At 44.7% G+C, this 18,685-nt stretch overlaps 1 pseudogene; it reads right to left on the bottom strand.

The window, feature by feature from the left end:
* Positions 1–15,211: 15,211 nt before the first annotated feature.
* LOC110309865 lies at positions 15,212–15,850 on the bottom strand (annotated as a pseudogene).
* Positions 15,851–18,685: the final 2,835 nt, after the last annotated feature.

Genomic DNA, 18,685 nt, shown 5'->3' with positions numbered 1-18,685 from the left:
ACACACACACACACACACACACACAGAGTCCTAACATTTCTGAGAAAGCAAAAGGCTCTTTAGATGAAGCATTTGAATTCTATCTAATCTTTGTTTTCTGGAATGGTCCCTGGTCTCACTGTGCCCCAGAAACATTCCATCCTGATGGGTATAGAGGCATATTTTGACTTTGTCAAACCCAGAATGAATAATGTCCTTAAAAACCAGGGCTCAGATATGACTGCTTCCCATTTCTCTTCCCATTGCCTCTTTGCTAACAACAGGGCACCCTGTTAATAGCTGGGCACAGGGCCACCCAGAGGTGAAACATTCTCCAGGCTCCTCCTACCAGGCCTGGCTACCTAAGGACTGGCTGAGGGATGTAAACACAAGTGTCAAGTGACTCTGGGGACTCTCCTTAAAGGGCAAGGTCTCCTCTCTGTTTCTCGGCTGGAAGGCTTAGCACTCACGCAGCTCCCTCAGGCCAGACGGATGCGGTGGCCCCTCCCTCACAGTTGGTGGACAGTGCTGGTGACTAAGTACATGCTCAGCCAACTGTCCACTGGAGCTTCTGTTTATTTGTGGTTTCTCTGTTGCAGATGAAAACAAGGCCTTGTGTGTACTTGGCATGTGCACTACCACCAAGTCACAGACATCTGAGCCAGCAAGGACATTTGTCAGAGTAAATAGCCTTATGTACTTAGAGCTGTGCTACCATGAAGTTCAGTGATATTGTGACCTGAAGACTGGTATCTACCTGCTTTCTCCTGCTGGCCCTAGATAAGACAATCCCACTATTGTCTGGGCAGAACATCCATTCCTGCACTTCCTAATGTTGTACACGTATCATTTCTACATTTGCTTATGCTTATGTGCCTCTTCATGGGCATGTGCACACTTGTGAGCATGCACACACACACACACACACACACACACACACACACACACACACGCACACACACACGCCAAGGCTTCAGTAAGAAGTCAGCAGGATTCCCTGACCTATGTCCCATGTTTGGCTGTGGCCATATCTGAGTCCATCAGTTGCTGGGTAAATCCTCTTTAATGGCAGTTGGATTAAGCACCAATGTATGCACATGGCAGTGTCATTGGGGATGTTTTCATAGACTTGTTTTTGTTTTGTTTTGATTTCCTATTGTATTGTATTGTATTGTATTGTATTGTATTGTATTGTATTGTATTGCATTGTTCTGTTTTATAGTTAGTTGAATTTTGTTCTATCTTGACTCTCTGGGGCATCTAACTGCTGATTTCTGACCCTTCATGTAATGACTGGTGTGGGGCTGCATGTCCTGGCATAGGTCTCAAGCTGGAAACAATGTAGCTGTTCCTCAACCAAAGAATGGACAAACAAAATTGAGTATATTTACACAAGAGTACTCACCTGGTACAAAAAAACCCCAATGGCATCATGAAATTTGCACGCAAATGGATGGAACTAGATGAAACCATCCTAAGCGAGATAACTCGCTCCCAGAAAGATGAACATGGTAAGTATTCACCTTCCAGTGGATATTAGCTGCAAAGTAACGACTAATAATTTTAACACCCACAGAATAAGAGTGGCTCAGTAACAGCGAGTGCTCCAGGAGGAAGGTATGGATCTCCTTAGGAAAGAGAAAGAAAATAGATATTGTAGACACACTGGAGGACAGGAAAAGGAGGGACCAGGTGAGGAGAGGATGGAGAGAGAGAGAGTACTGGTGGATAAAACTGGAATGGGGGGTTACTTGTTGGTGAGGTAGAAACTGAGACTCTTAGTAATGGGGGATACAGACCCTGACCAGTCCATCTCCTGTAGCCGTGCAAGACATCCAGTGTAAGGTTTGGACACCAAGCCAGCCACAAAACCTTCCACCTATAGTCTGTCCTACCAGCATGCCATATATAAAGGCTGTGTGGGTCTCATTCATCCAGGAACATAAATGGTCAAAGGTGGGAAGGAACCCCACACTGGGATTTATTAAAATATTAATACTACAAACATTATTTTAAAACTGGCTTTTAGAGGGCAGTCAATATAAAGAGGGAATAGTCTTAGCAAATTTTGAAAAGTAGTCACACACAACCAAAACAACCTAAGACAAAAACTCAAACCAAACCCATATCGAAGATTATGCTAAGCAGCATTCTCTCACTGAAGAATTAGCAGCACAGACCTAGAGTCTGTCTGTGGCTGGTCTTATACACTTACAGGCCAGATAGTCACCTAAGGTCTCCTGAGGGGTGTTGATAGAACCAGAAGGTGTGTGACAGGCTCACCGGCCACATAAAATCAGCATCTAATCACACGAAGAAAAAGAAATATGAAGAAGAGAGCTGACTCAGGGGATTCTGTGGTTGCGGGAAGGGGGGGGGAGGATGAGCCTCAGCAGGAGGCTCCTGATGCAGCAGCTTCTTCCTTCTGCAGGAGGCTTTTCCTGGGCTGTGGTCAGTTCCAGTTCATGCTGCAGTTTCTCAAACCGGAGAGAGGAAGGAGGCTAAGACAGACCTGGTGGGGACCTGCCATGTCAGCTGTCAGGCTGCTACCTCCCAACCCCTCAACTGTACTGGAAAGTCAACATTTAACTTTTACCTCAAATCATTGTTTGCACCCCCAGAGAAAAAGAGTCACACAATAGCTGGCCCTAGTGCTTTTCTCAGGCTTAAAGACTTGTCAGAATTTGATCTAGGTACTGTATATTCTGTTCCACTAGGACTTTCTCCTACAATTCAGGAGCATCATTTTGTAAAAGTAACCTCATATAGTCAATAGCATATGAGTGATATGCACCATATTCATGATGAGTTAATAATGGACCATAGCATAGACATAATACAGACCTGGACAAGGTCATGGCTAGCTCAGTCCTCCTGCTCAGGATGCACCTTGCTTACAAGCAACATGCAAAATACAGTCTGCCAGGCTGGTGTGTAAGACCCCCGAAGCTGGGCCTCCGTTCAAGTCCCATGATGAGCTAGCTGGCCAGCACGCCAGTGTCCTGAGAGAAAACCACACCTGATGGAAACTGCAAGAGGCTTTATTATCAGCTAGCTGAGGACGAAGTCCCTCCGCTGTGCAGAGCAGGGGAGTTCGACCCTGAGCGGTGACAGTAGGGGGCTTTTAACAGCTAGCTGAGGAATTGGGAGGAGTTAGGAGGAGAGTTGGGAGGAGTTGGGAGGAGAGTTCTTCTCTTCTGGGTGTCCTTGGTGAAATTTACAAGGCAGGAGTGGGGAGTGAGTTCTTTCTGAATTTTTATCTCCATGTCCTCGGCACAGGAAGGCAGGCATCTCCGGTTGTACAGTATAGAAACAAAAAGGCTTTTTGCTGGCTATAGAGAACAAAGAGCTTCTTTCTGGCTGTATTTTTAGAGATCAGGGAAGACAGGCTTGGGGACCATCTAGGGGCTTTACCTTCTAGGGAGAAACGCTCTAAGTCGGGGTCTCACAGGTGCAGCAATTCTCATGTTGCCTTCTGAAAACAATGGCCCTTCACTTGGTCTAGCACCAAACAGAAGCCTCATTTTCCTTAGACCTAGTGCTGGAAAACTACTTCCTGGTTTCTCTGTGCAGTGTGAAATAGTTTATGTGCCTGGCCCTTTAAATGACCCCATGCTCTTCAGTGACAGTTGGCTTTTGGACTTCTGGGAACTGGAGAGAGTTTTAAAGCCAACAGAAACTGAGTGAGACAGTAGGAGAGTTAGATACAGGAGTTGGAGAGAGTCGTCATGGTGGGCAGAAGCAGGGTCTAGGAGACAAGAATTGGGTCAGAGAAGACAGTTGATACAGGAAGAAAGCAGGGCTAGAGAAGAGACAAGGTTTTGAAGTATGAAATAGACAGTTGAGACTAGTGGACTGAGGAGACTGTGGGTAGCAATTGAGCCAGGAGAGCTTGGCTGAGCCAGAGAAGATATTGTTAGGAGACAGATAAAAGAACCCAGAAAGATGACACAAGCAAAGTAGCCAATGAGGAAAAAAAAAACAAAGCAAAAAGTAACTTTTTACAAATAGTTATGTCAGTGCAAAGGCTTCAGAGTAGTGTGAAAAGAATCATTTCGTGTTGTTTTTTTTTTTTAAATGGGTTTTGCCATACATTCCAGAAAAGTCTGGAAACCCCCATCTTTCTGTATCAGCTTCCAGAGTACTATGATTCACTACTGGTTAAAATAGAGGGCAGGAAATACAGGATGGGTGCCTGGCCCCTTAAATGACCCTATTCTCTTCAGTGACAGTTGGCTCTTGGAATCTGGAAACAAGAGAGAATATAAAATCCAGCAGAGGCTGAAAGAGAAGAGAGAGCAAGGAGAGTAGTAGTAGGATTGCGGGAACAGGCAGAAGTAGGGTTCAGGAGACAGAAGAGGGGGGTCAGAGAAGTAGGAGATTGTGTAGAGTTGGAAAGAAGAGAAGGGAAGAAAAAAGAAAAAAGGAAGAAAGGGGGGAAAGGGAAGGGAAGGGAAGGGAAGGGGGAGGGGAGGGAAGGGGAGGGGAGGCAGGGCAGGGCAAGGGAGGGGAGGGACTCTCAAGAATGAAACTTAAGGATGGTTGAGAGTGAATTGGGCAAGCCAACTGAGAAGACAGTTGGTGGCCATTGAGGCAGGAGAAAGTGAGCTCAGCCACATAGATATTGTTAGGAGACAGGTGAAAAAGAACTCACTAACAAAGTAGCAATAAGAATATAAAGAAAACATAACTTTTTACAAAGAGTTGCATTTATATCAGTCTGTTCCAGAGCGCTCCGGGAAGGGTCTGATCATCCCTGCAGCAGCGGCTTCTGTCTGTCTGGGTTTGTCCTGGGACCTCCTTAACCTATACTATCCACAGAATGGGTAGATATGTGTAAAGGCCTGGAGAGCCTGGAGTAGAATCTGCTCTTTACAGGGAATGTTCCTAAATGAATATGTAATTTCAGCCAGGCAGGAAAGGTGTAGAGGGAGTCAGAAGCAGGTAGATATCTGTGAGTTCATGGACAGCCTGCTCAGACCATAAGTAGAGAACACAGAGGAAAGTAAAAAAAAAAAAATCCTCAGACACAAAGTAGCAAACTTTATTTTTTTCTGGATAGAAGTCCTTGTCGACTAGACCAGCACAAAACTTTGAGGTGTTCTTTCCCTGGCAGATGCTCTTAGACTTGCTGGTGAAGCCGATAAAGGACAGAGATTCCAAGTTGAGGAGGCACAAGTGGATCCACCCTCTGATCACCCCCCCACCTCCGCCCCCGGCCAGGGCTCCTCCCTCATCTGGAGGACTTGAAGGTGATGCTGCAGCTCTCCTGAGTTGTTTTCCTGGATGGCCGGCTCCTGCTTCAGCACGTATTTAAGCATTTCTTCCCTTGTTTCCATGAACTGTTCATTGGAAGATGGTGTTCTTGGTGGAGGGCTGTACAGACCTTCATACAAGAGCAAGCAGGTACAGAGCATCCCAAGAACCTGCTGCTCAACCAGGTGGAGAAATAAAAACCCTGTTTAAAGACAGAGACTAAGAAAGCAAATGATCTCCTCTAGCTAACGCACAGAGGCATAATGCACCGTCCTGCCAGAGGCTTCTCGGGAAATGAGCATGGGAGTTTAGAGGAAGCTCACCAGCTGTTTTAGAATTGGTTGAGAACCCTATCATTTCCTTCGTAACTAAGCTGTGGTGCAGAGCATTTTCTACATGGCTGGACTACGTTGAGGTAGTGAGAGAATTCTTTTCCCTGAAGTCCTAAGTCTCCCACTCTCTCACCTAACTTATCAAAAGTCCTTCCCGCATCCCTGGTCATCTAGTCAGTTCCAGACTTTAGGCTCCAGGAAGAAAGAACTTTCCAGCAACACTTAGAGAAAACAGGGCTATCATGGTGATTCTCAGGCTGTCCCTGTGATTGGGTTGCAGGAAGAAAGAAGGCCACTTGCCCCTGAAATCCATGAGAATGAGAAGCACACATTTGGCATTTGCACTGGGATATTCTCCTTGCCAGCAGCTTCCCACCTGTGATGTCCCATGACCCTGCCATGCACACAAGTTCCAGAACTGAGACCTCACTCAAAGCTCTGTGCCTAGCACCCCACCTCCCATGAGGACATGTACACGTGTGACATGTCAATCACCTGTCTCCTTCATTGGACTGTGGCTTCAAGCAGAGCAGCAGGATAGGCTTGCCAATGTTCACTTTCTCACAAGAGATTAACTTTCCCAAATACTTGTGCCTAGACAGAGAAATGAACAATCACAGTACATGTTATGGGGGGCTGGTTGGGAGTGTGGATTAGAAAGGTGACGGGTGAAAGTACGTGTGTGTGTGTGTATGAGCAGACAGGAAATCAACAGGGCAAATGGTGCCAGACATTAGCCTGACCCAGCTGCCTACCTTACCTGCTGTTGCTGTATCTGGAGGTCACTAGTCTCCTCTTGTTGATATCTTAGATATTAGCACAAGTCTTCCAAATATTGCTGTAGGAGGGACCAATTCCCCTGCCTCAGCATGTCTACCTCCTTCTTCAGCTGAGTTTCCTCAATTAGGAGCCAGCTGTGCAGGTTAGTGGAGACAGACTGCATAGTAAGGTCCTGTAGCCGCCTCCTGCCATTCCTACCTCCAGATCCCATTAGCCCGATAACACCCCAGGTTCCATGAAGACCTTTCAAAACTCCCAATATACACATGAAAGCTGCACTCCTAATTCCATAAACAGAGAACAGCCAATTCAGGGGAGAAATAACTTCTGAAGTCCCTAAAAGCAATAGGGATCCATGTCCCTCCAGAAGATAGAGGGAGCTCTGCCTGTTCTTACTGTCCAAGTTAGTAAGGAAACATTAAAAAAATAAATAGATAGAGAAACATAAAAATTAGGTAAATGGGGGCTAAAAAAACGGGGTAAATAGCCTCAAGGTGGAGCAGGAGAGCCAAGCAGAGGGCATTCTACCTTCCTTTTCCATAACTATAAGTTCTGTAAAAACCCAGCCTGATCCCCAGAGGTCCAAGGCTAATTGACCCCCACTCTCATGGTGTGAATCGCTTTTCAATCTAGAGGCTCCTGAGGATGACAGGACAATGCTGTGAGGGGTGACAGTCCCTTTCCCACTTAGCGAAACTGAGTTGTAAAGGCACAAGGCAGGTTGAAAGATGTGCAGCAGAAAGGATACAAACCTGAACATGAGCTGCAGACTCGTCCAGTCGAGAAACAATGACGGGCAAGAATGGCTGTTCCACTGCTGGAGTCCCTGCTAGGCACTTACCTATAGAAGCCCGTCTCCTTCTCTAGCTCCATGAGGTTCTCTGAGACCTCAGTATTCTCATTCTCCAAGCTCCTTCACAACTGGTTTATGCTTCTTCCTCAGCTTTTCATAGAGCGGATTTGGACTGTGGGAGGCACTGGCTGCAGGAGGATGGAATCACATAAACATAGACTGAAGGATCCTGAGGAATCAGTCTGTGTTCTGGGTGACCCCAATCAGGGCATGCCACATTCTAGATTCTATGTACTTGGACGTTATGGAGATTATGAATGTCTTACCCTGGCCCCAGCACTGCAGAGGCCATGTGTCCAGATACAGGATGCACTGGGTGATGGGGTCACTCTATAGGCCTGGAGGGGCGATCTAGCCCACTATGTTCTCAGGGGCTTATGCCACAGGTCTTCACCCACCAGAAGCCAACGATTTCATTTCTCCTGTTTTGACAACAGGGATTCTAAATCCTGGATTACTATTACTGCAGAGTCAGACATTGATAGACTTCCACAGATGCGATTCAAGGGCATGACAGCATAATAAACTACTCAAGAAATTTTAATGTGCCTCCAAGGTGCACACATAGGCCAAGTGCTATGCTCTTAAAGTGGGGCTTTCAGACCACAGCACTGGAATCACTCCGAAACTGTGAAGAAAAAAAATACTCAGAACAAAATGCACACCCCTAGTTCCCAGAGTCTGGGGTGGGGGGAGACACACACAATCATACAAATGTATATGCACAAACACACAGGGAAGGAAAGGAGACAGAGGCAGAGAGCACAATGGGATGCAGAAGAAATGCATGGAGCAATATTGTCTCCGAGTAATAGGCACAAGGAATGAGAGGAACAGTAATGACCTTGGGCCTTCCAAGCAAACAATGAGATGGAAAGAGTGGGTTCAGGCTACCTGAGCTCACCAGGAGGTACCAGTACTCAACCACATGCCAGGCAAGTACAAAGATTCACCATAAAGTCAGAGCAGCCAAAAACTCACAAAGTGACCACAAGTCAATGTCCTTCCAAATGCATGCTGGGAACTCACTCTTCAACCTCAATTCCNGAATCCCTGAGTTCAGTGATTCAGACGACAGGCTCAGGTTTTCACGTGGAAGAAGCAGAAGAGACCAGTTCTAATCTCATTCCTTCCCAAGTATCAGGTTCTGACTCTCTTCTGAGAAGCATTTATGGACATGAGTTGGGCACAGGGACATGCTGTACAGCCTTCTAGAACTTGGAACCCAAGACCTTAAAAGGATAAGATGACTGTGACATTGCAGTCTTAGACTGACATTATGTGTTTGAAACAATGAATACTTATTGTCCAAGGTATCTTCAGTGATGAGGATCAGGTGCTTTTTTTTTTGTTGTTGTTGTTTTTTGTTTGTTTGTTTGGTTGGTTGGTTGGTTTTTTTTGTTTGTTTGTTTTGTTTTGGTTTTTCGAGACAGGGTTTCTCTATATAGCCCTGGCAGTCCTGGAACTCACTTTGTAGACCAGGCTGGTCTTGAACTCAGAAATCTGCCTGCCTCTGCCTCCCAAGTGCTGGGATTAAAGGCATGCGCCACGCCCGGCTGGATCAGGTGTTTGTTTGTTTGTTTTAAGATATTTTCTTTATTTACATTTCAAATGTTATCCCCTTTCCTGTTTCCCCTCTGAAAACCCCCTATCCCCACTCCCCTTCCCCCTGCTCACCAACCCACACACTTCCACTTCCTGGTCCTAGCATTCCTCTACACTAGGGTATTGAGCCCTCACAGGACCAAGGGCATCTCCTCCCACTGATGACCAAAAAGGCCATCCTCTGCTACATATGAGGCTGGAGCCATGGGTCCCTCCATGTGCACTCTTTGGTTGGTGGTTTAGTCCCTGGGAGCTCTGGGGGTACTGGTTGGTTCATATGAGGACCAGTTGATCTCGAAGCTCATTTCTCTCACTGGTCATCAAGTGGAACTAAGTGGCCAGGTCTTCATTTCCTTCATCATATGCTTGCTGAAGAGTGTTGGGTGGTTGGTAGCAATCCTCCTGCCTTGGTAGGTAGAAGCAGACTAGTATACTTGTATAGAGATAAGGCAAAGAGGGTAGACAGACCACTCTGAGTCCAAAACAGAGAGCACGTCTGCAGCCCAGTGACACCCCAAAGATTTTGGTTCAGTCTTGAGATGCCTTTTCTGTGGATCTTGGCTCTCCCATTACTCTGTAGAGAGGTCAGTATCTAAACAGCCCAGGATTCTTCTAATAATGACCACAGAGATGGCCTTTCTAGGCTTATTTAAAAATGCACAGGGTGCAACTTGGCTTCAGAGCCCTTAATCCTGAGTATCAGAATCCAGGAGAAAAATGGCATGGTCCACAAATGCTCAGGTGATGTGGAGATGCCTAGATATCCTGCCTTGTACTTTAGGCCTATGTCTCTCTCTCTCTCTCTCTCTCTCTCTCTCTCTCTATATATATATATATATATATATATATATATATATATATATATATATGTCATGCAGGGGTCAAAGATAGTCAACAGACTAATGAATTCACCCCACTGAAAGACCAAAACCCCCATGAGCTGGCAATGAGATCCAGTCTCTGTCTTGATTCACTGCCTCTGACTTTTTTTTTTTTTTTGGCTGCCTAGAAGAGTGCCTGCCACTACAACTGCTGGTTCACAAAAGTAAGAGGGGGTGCCCTTTTCCCAAAGGGCTGGCCCCAGGAAGAGTGAGTCCATAAGGTTCCAGAGCCAGAAGCACATTACTCCTCTCCATTGCTACTGACACAGCACTGCACCTAAAAGAAGCAACTGGGAGTAAAGTGCTGTGATACCCTGCCCTAACCTGGGAAATCTTAGTCACTCCCTGACTCCTGAAGTTCTTCCTTTGTCCCCATGTTATACCCCTGATGCCCAGTGAGCATAATAGCAAGGAGCTCACAGGGTAACAGTATTGACCTTGTCAGCAACTGGCTTTGAAGATGGACAAAGTAATGTTCTGCAATCCTTGACTTTCAGGAATTGTGCGTAGCAGGGACATTCACTATCTTCCCAGAGGCTCTATTTTCTGTGCCTCATTGATGGAAAGCCCAGGTTAAGTACACCTCCTCCAGGAAGTTCATCCCCCATGCCCAGGACTCACTGTACCTTTCCCAGGATCACGAATTTTTTTGTTAGTTTACACTGAGATGGAAGTCCAGATTTCTTCTGCCTCTCTTTGATCTCATTATGCTACCCATTCTCCCTACTAAGTAGACTCCCCAGTCAGTGTGGATATTAACCATAAAGTCTAGGATACCTAAACTACACGCCACAGACCTAAGGAAGCTAAACAATAAGGAAGACAACAGTAAGGGTGCTTAAATCTTACTTAGAAGAGGGAATACAATAGTCATGAGAGGCAGAAGGAGGGAGGATACTGAGAGAGAGGGAAAAGAAGAGGGGGATTGGGGATTTAGGATCAGGTGTGGAGAGGGACAGAAAAGATGGGTAGATGTTCATAAGAATGAATGGAAATCTGCAACTGATGTGGTTGGGGAGGCGGCAGCATCTCCAAGAGGAGACAGAGACCTGGGATAAGGGAGAGGCCCAACCTTAGCTGTGACTCACTACATTGGGGATATGGAACCTGAAGAGGCCACCTACTATAGCCATGCAGGAACCCCAATCGGGTGATAGACACCAACCCATCTACAAACATTTTGACCCAAATTTATCCTATCTACAAGAAAGCCAGGCATGTGGGTTGCAACAAAGACTGAGGGAATGGCCAACCAATAACTGGCCTAACTTGAGGCCCATCCCATGGGCAAGTACCAATCCCTGACACTATTAATGATACTCTGCTATGCTTGCAGACAGGCCTAGCATTGCTGTCCTCTGAGAGGCTCCTCCCAGCAGCTGACTCAGACAGATACAGACACCCATAGCCAAACAGTGAATGGAGCTTGGGAACTCTTATGGAAGAATAGGAGGAAGGACTGTAAGCCCCAAAGGGGATAGGAACTCCACAGGAAAATCAACAGAGTCAACTAACCTGGACCCATGGAGCTCTCAGAGACTGAACCACCAACCAAAGAACATTCCCCAGCTGGAAGTAGGCCTCCCTGCACATACATAGGATGCCGGGGTGGGGGGTGGGGGGCAGTCCCGGTGTGAGATGTTGTTCTTTCTTGTTGGTTGTTCTTCAGGCAGCGGTGAGGGAAGAGCTCAGGCAGAGGGTAGGCCTTTGTCCAGGTTTATTTATCTAAGCCTCAATTACTATGCTATTGTAGCTGACCTGCCTTCTGTGATCCTCTGAGGCCAGAAACTGCTGTTCTGGCACCTAGCACTGTTCCTCAAGCCACAAAGGAGTAAATAGCCTTTGTTCTATCTCAGCAGGAATTTCTGGGCTCTAACTTTCAGCCTGCTAGTCAGAAGTCGCAGAAAGAGAAGACACTTAGAGAAGTGATTATTATAGAGTTTATTGCTAAGTTGTAAAAAGTTTCCTATGAAAGCTATCTAAGGGAAAAGTGGAAAGATCCTAAGCAGGGAAAGGGAAAATTTCTCCAAGTGGGGAAAGGCAAAAAGTCTCCTCTATTGATCTCGCTCTTCTCGTTGTCCTCAGTACTTGTACATCTTTCAGAATATATGGCCACAAAGTTCATCACAATTTCACACAGAAAATCAATCATAAATTGAAATAGAAGTACAATAGCGAATGTTTTTTTGCCTTTCTTTTTTGATTTATTTATTATCTGTAACTACACTGTAGTTGTATTCAGACACCCCAGAAGAGGTCATCAGATCTCATTATGGATGGTTGTGAGCCACCATGTGGTTGCTGGGACTTGAACTCAGGACCTTCGGAAGAGCAGTTAGTGCTCTTACCTGCTGAGCCATCACTCCAGCCCACAACAGTGAATGTTTACATGCATATCCATTAGGAGTAATTTATCTAGCTAAACATCCATCACCTGTCTCAGCTCCACAGTTTCACTGAAGGTTTAAAACCATAACTAAGTTATTAGTGAAGTTTTGTATAGATAAACCCAGTTGATATATTATTTTCTGTCCTAACACCTATAATAAATGGCTAGTTCCCTTTTAATGATCTTTGGTTAATTGTTTTACAACCTCTTGGAATGTGCTCTGAATAGGAGAAAGTCTGGTTACCATCTAAGAGCAATTAACTGTTGACACTTGAGAGACTGGCAGAGTTCTCATTGCAGCTTTGATTATCAGAAAAGGACCTAATAGCAGTACCATTAATAAAAGAACTTAATAATCACAGATATACTTTGAAGAATCCTTATAGGATCATCATTAAGACTTAAGTCATCTGTCTGCATAGCATCACTACAAGATCTTCATGGATCTGCAGAGATCTGCTCCAAAGGGGTGTGTTACTACTTAGTGATTGTTATATATGTTTAATAATAACAGGAAAAGCATATTAATAGCAGGAATCTTTCCTAAAATGAGTCCCTCACAGCCTTGCTTAATGAGGGCTCACCTGTCGCAGATTATATAATAATCAGAAGTAGGCCACTTCAGGATGGTCACCTGCTGGTTATTAGCTTGTCCTATAAGGACTCCTGACAGTAGGAGATGTTCAGCTTGACCTCCGTGTGGGTCCTGAATAACTGCTGCTAAGGCTAGCGAAAAGCCGATGCCTATAAAAGGTACCTGTTTTACTTTATTTGTCAAAGAGGAGTTTCTCTATCTTGGGTGGCCTCTCTAACACATGGTGGTTTTCCTCACCTTTTATTAGTGTCCTAACATCTTTATTGTGGTATTTTATAAATCCACTCCAACTCTTTTATCACCTTTCAGATTGAAATAGAAAATTTCATGTGCTCTTTGAATTCCATATAATTTAATAAAGACTGGTAACATGGTTGTCTTAGGGTTTTACTGCTGTGAACAGACACCATGACCAAGGCGAGTCTTACAAAAAACAACATTTAATTGGGGCTGGCTTACAGGCTCAGAGGTTCAGTCCATTATCAAGATGAGAGCATGGGGCAGTATCCAGGCAGGCATGGCGCAGGCAGAGCTGAGAGTTCTACATCTTCATCTAAAGGCTGCTAGTGGAAGACTGACTTCCAGGCAACTAGGGTGAGGGTCTTAAGCCCACATCCACAGTGACACACCTACTCCCAACTAGGTCACACCTATTTCAAAAAGGCCACACCTCCAAATGGTGCCACTCCCTGGTGCAAGAATATAGAAACCATCACAATGGTCAAATTGAGTCTTCTTATCCATGATTATGAAATATCTTTCTACTCATTTTGTTTTCTTATCTGAGATTTTTAGTTGTCTTTATATAGGTTTAGTGTATACTTTGTGAGGTTTATACCCTAGTTTATTATTTTTTCTTGCTAGACATCCTAATTATGACATATTTTAATTTTTCATGTTAATTACTAGTCTAAAGGATGGACCATCTAGAGACTGCCACATCCAGGGATCTATCCCATAATCAGCCTCCAAACACTGACACCATTGCATACACTAGCAAGATTTTGCTGAAAGGACCCTGATATAGCTGTCTCTTGTGAGACTATGCCGGGGCCTAGCAAACACAGAAGTGGATGCTCACAGTCAGCTATTGGATGGATCACAGGGCCCCCAATGGAAGAGCTAGAGAAAATACCCAAGGAGCTAAAGGGAACTGCAACCCTATAGGTGGAACAACAATATGAACTAACCAGTACCCCGGAGCTCGTGTCTCTAGCTGCATATGTATCATAAGATGGCCTAGTCGGCCATCAGTGGAAAGAGAGGCCCATTGGTCATGCAAACTTTATACGCCTCAGTACAGGGGAATGCCAGGGCCAAGAAGTAGGAGTGGGTGGGTAGGGGAGTGTGGAGGGGGAGGGTATGGGGGACTTTTGGGATAGCACTGGAAATGTAAATGAAGAAAATACTTAATAAAAAAAAGAAAAGGAACCAACTAATTTCTGTATGTTATGTTAACTGTCTGTGATAAAATTGCTGTAATTGCTTAGTATAATACTTTATTAAAATGATTTTTTGGACATTCCAAGGAGACAATGAGGTCTTATTCAAATTGATAGTTTTAAGCTTTCCTTATCAATTAGTACAACTTTACATTACGTCTTGACTTATTGCAATAAGTCTGAGTTGTCACAGTGAGAGGTACTGTTTTTCATTAAGAAGCTTCCAGATTCTTACTGTTAGAGATGATTTTACTTGCTCACTGTAGAGCTATCATATTGCTAAGTTCTCTGTATTCACTCTTGACACTGTTTGGACCTAAAGGCGTGAATAACGGGGGTTAGGGGGTGGGAAGGGAGGGCACTGGCTGGTTCCTATATCTACTAGAAGCCTCAGACGAAAGCCCCTCAGGTCACTGGCCCCATTGAGGTTCCTGTGATTCGAATTGAAAAGCAGAAGACCAGGCCCCTCTGTATTCCCTCTCTGTATTCCCAAACAAGTGTCTATCACAAATGTGTGTCACACTTGTAAAAATATTTCTGTATCTACCCATAAAATTAGATAACTTTCTGGATTAGCCTTCTGTTGTAATGGATTATATTGTTTTCTTTTTTAATTTCTTCTTTTTTTTTCAATCTTCAAGCTATTTATTGGCAGCAAAGGTCTCCATAGCTGTGACTCATGCGAGGGTAAGTAGGGAGTAGTGTGGAAACCAGCAGAGGATGCCTTGCAAGGGTGCGAACACCCTGCAGGGAATGCCGTGTGAGCTCACAGGCCATCGCCAGCAACCAGAGCATAAATAATCCTGGTGGGCAGGTGTGGGCAAAGGGATATCATAAGACAGCCATCTTGGAGAGCCAGAGAGAATTCTGGACACAGGAACACAGAACCTCTGGGGCTATGGAGGCACAGACAGTAAACTGTGGGCAACACAGGACATGCTAAGGTTACAAAGGGGGCTGAAATTCTGGGACTACCCAGGCTTTCTCCTCCACCACTTAGATCCTGGATTTGCAGGGGAAACACGCTGCGGCAGGACTAGGCAACAGGCCACTTTCCCTCAGGGTCAAAAAGGGAACCCGGAGAACAGCATCTGTAGATCTAAGGCTGAACTGTGCCTTCCAGGTCCTTGTAGATATAGCTGCCCACAGCACCAGCATTTGCTCCTTTGTGTCCAAAGAGTTTTCCATAGCAAGGCTTGTGGCATTAGGGCTGGCCATCATGCTCAGCATGCCTGCCTGGGGTCAGTGTCTTGGAACAATGCTCACAGCACAGGCAGAGCCGGTGCCGGTCCTTCCCCATAGATGGCACCTTCTCAACGAAGTACACTCTCTTGTTGCATCGAGGACACACGTTGAGCTCCCCAATGAACGTGGTGACACTAGAGGCTTTGCTGGGCCCCCTGGGGGGGGGGGGGCTGGTCTTCTGCTTTTCAATTCGAATCACAGGAACCTCGATGGGGCCAGTGACCTGAGGCTTCTAGTAGATATAGGAACCAGCCAGCGCCCTCCCTTCCCACCCCCTAACCCCCGTTATTCACACCTTTAGGTCCAAACAGTGTGACATAACAGGACTTGTGGCAGAAGGGTTTACGATCATGCTCAGCATGGCCGCCAGGGGTCAGTGTCTTGTTGCCCCCCGCTCACACTTGAGACAGACCTTGTAACAATCCTTGCCCAGGGAGCTCACCTTCTGGGCGAAGTACTCAGTCTTGACACTTTTGGGACACTTGGAGGCCATAGTCAGTGCGCTCGGTCTGTCCACGCCCTCCACCCACGCTCCTCTTCTTAATTTCAAATGAATCATGTAACTGGAAAAAGCCTCCCTGGTTATTGTATATATTTGTTTGTACATTTGTTGAATTGGATTTGCTGATTTTCAAATATTTGAATGCAGGAAAACGTAACACCTTCAATTTTCTTGCTTTATCTGGGTCTAGCTTATAATTCCCACAATTTGAAATTTTGATTCAAATTGTGTTCACCATTTACTACTTGTTTACACAGATGTTTCAAATTATTTCCAAAAGGATTTCATGCTCCTTCCCAAGTGTCTTATGTTTTGGACCAAAACTAAAGGCTTCTAAATTTCCTATTTAAATGAACAGAGATATGAGCATATTCATAATGTATTTATCAACCCACAATTATTATTATTCGCATTTTAAAAATTTCATAATGAAATCACTTTGAGCTACCATTTTTAAAAAGTCACGAAGGGGCAGACCACAGTCAACAGACTGATCAATTGCCCCATTGATCAACTGCCCCACTGAAAAACCAAAACACCCCTGAGCTTGCAAGAGGGTCCAGTCTCTGTGTTGGTCCACTGCCTCTGGCCTTTGTTTTGGCTGCACTAGACCAATGCCTGCCACCTAAAACAGCTGATTCAGAAAGCTAACAGGTCACTCGCTCTCAGCAGGAGCTGGTCAGAAAAATCCGAGAACATAAGTTAAAAGAGCCAGAAGCAAATTTCTCTCCCTGTTACTATTGATAGCCACTGCACCTAAAAGAAGCTACCGGGAGTAAGGTACTATGATGTCTTGCCCTAACCTGGGAAACATTAGTCCTTCCCTGACTCCTGATGTTCTCCTTCTGTCCCCATGTTATATCCCAAACGTCCTCAAGAATAAAACCTAGGAGCTCACAGTACAAATATGTTGGCCTTGTCAGCAAGTGGCTTGGAAGATGGACTAATTTTCTGCAATCCTTGAATTTAAGGAATTATGATAAGCAGGGAAGCTCATGAGCTTCCCATAGACTCCATTTCCTGTGCCCCACTCCTGAAAAGCCCAGCTCTAGTCCACCTTCTCCAGAAAGCTCTTTACCCTGCCCCTACCCAGGACTCACTGTGTTTTCCCCAGGACCCCCTCCTCTTTGCCATTTTAAACTGAGATGAAAGTCTAGTTTCCTTCTGCCTCTCTGATCTCTCATGCTCCCCATTCTCTCTCCTGACAAGACTCAGCCTTGCAAACAGGACTAGAGATAAACTCTATGGGTACTGATTGAATGACCTAAGAGCAGTTGATGTTGCTACAACACTGGTGACATCACAAAAACTCTCATGGATACAATTCAGTGTTCAAAGGAGAGACTGCTGGTGTCATGGGAAACACCCTCTGCCTCTCTGCTAATGCTCCCTTGTACTGATTAGGAAGTGAGGTGCCCTTTTCAGGCGATGCTCCTCTGACACAGCCATTGAGCACCTCCTCCTTCCAATGCCAGAGATTGATTACGGCTTTATTGGAAGCATAGCTCTTCCAAGAAAAGGAACTTAGTCTTTACTTTCCTAATTCTGCCTAGAAATGTTTCAGTCCTCCCTCAAAATACCCCTATTCATCAATATGAACAATTAAATAGCACTGAGAAGTCACATCGCCATGAGTGGAGAAAGAAAGATCACCTGTCTCATATATACAGGTGCTTGAAAACGCATCCAGGAAGAACCTGCAGGTCTGACTTCAATGTGGGATGTGGATTAGTGGGTTCAGTCATTGAAGCCATGTGCTTAGCCTTTGAAAGTTGCCTCAAGATGCCTTAGCAGACAGACAAGGCAGGCATCTGGATGCTGTCAACTGTGTGATGAACTGTTGTCAGAGGAAACTGAAATACTGGAGTCACCAAGAAAAATGTCCCTGGGGCTGTTGTGTTGTTGTCTCTGCACCAAATGTACCAAAGCAGGATTGATTACAGTCCTCTGTGCATTAATAGTGAGATTGTGACTGAATAATAATATTATTATATTTTATTATATTTTTATTTTATATTTATAATTATATTATTATTATTAATAGGCTGAGAGAAGAGGATAATAGCTATAGACATAGCTCAGTTGACAGAATCACTGCCCAGCATGTAGGGAGCCCAGGGCTCAACAACTAGTGCAATCTTTGCCTCTCAGAAAATTAGAAATAGTTCTACCTAAAGACCCAGCAATCTGTCTTTTGAGCATATACTCAAAAAGACGCTCCAGCATATCACACGAAAAAGTATTCCACTATGTTCATAGCACCTTTATTCATAATAGACAGGAACTGGAAACAACCCAGATACCCCTCAAACAAAGAATGGATACTGAAAACATGGTTGATTTATACAACAGAATACTATTCAGCTATTAAAAACAAGGACATCATTAATTTTTCAGGCAAATAAATGGAACTAGAGAATATCCTTTTGGTAAAATGGCCATTTTCAATATGAAAATCCTACTGATCCAAGAGCATAGAAGGGCTTTCCATCTTCTGATTTCTTCCTCAGTTTCTTCAGAGACAAAGTTCTTGTCATCCAGGTCTTTAACTTGGTTGGTTGGAGTTACACCAAGATATATTATTTGTGGCTGTTGTCTGGGTATGGTTTCCATAAATTCTTTCTCAGCCCATTTAACATTTGTATGAAAGGGGGCTACTGAATTATTTTTCAGTTACTGGACTGTTTATTTTTTTATAATTTTTTATTAGATATTTTCTTTATATACATTTCAAATTTCAAATGCTATCCCAAAAGTTACCTATACCCTCCTCCCGCCCTGCTCCCCTACCCACCCACTCCCGCTTCTTGGCCCTGGCATTCCCCT

Source organism: Mus caroli, chromosome 14 (genome assembly GCF_900094665.2).
Source record: "Mus caroli chromosome 14, CAROLI_EIJ_v1.1, whole genome shotgun sequence".
NCBI classification, from domain to species: Eukaryota; Metazoa; Chordata; class Mammalia; order Rodentia; family Muridae; genus Mus; species Mus caroli.
This window is presented reverse-complemented; position numbering and strand designations above follow the sequence as displayed.